Below are 412 nucleotides of genomic sequence, written 5' to 3'. Positions count from 1 at the left end.
GGGGCCCGGACGAGTGCACAACACGCCCGGGCCGGGAGGCGCGAGGCTCCCCGGTGGCCTCTGCGCCCGGAGCGGGCGGAGTCGTCCTTGAGAGCAGCCTCCACCAGGCACGGAAACAAAAGGCTGAGATAACAGCTGGGAACGCTGCAAGCCGGGGCACGGACGGCGTGCACAGCTCCAAGCCACCTCCGCGAAGCCTTCCAGACCTGCTCTCCTCAGCGCGGAGAACGAGAGATCGGAGGCCGCAGAGCAGCCCGGGCTTCGACTCTGGGCGTCCGTTTCCTGAGAAACGGGCCCGATTCGCGCTCGGCGGGCTCGTCTGCCAGGACTCTGGAAGGCCGTCCTAGCCAGTTTCCAAACTGTCTCTCCTCGTCATCGTTCCTTCCTTCCGGCCGCTCGCGCCTCGCCCCCC

The sequence above is a fragment of the Carlito syrichta genome, unplaced genomic scaffold (assembly GCF_000164805.1).
Source record: "Carlito syrichta isolate Samal-C Ts95f unplaced genomic scaffold, Tarsius_syrichta-2.0.1 Scaffold135850, whole genome shotgun sequence".
Taxonomy (NCBI): Eukaryota; Metazoa; Chordata; class Mammalia; order Primates; family Tarsiidae; genus Carlito; species Carlito syrichta.
The sequence above is the reverse complement of the archived record's forward strand: the minus strand, read 5'-3'. Positions refer to the sequence as shown.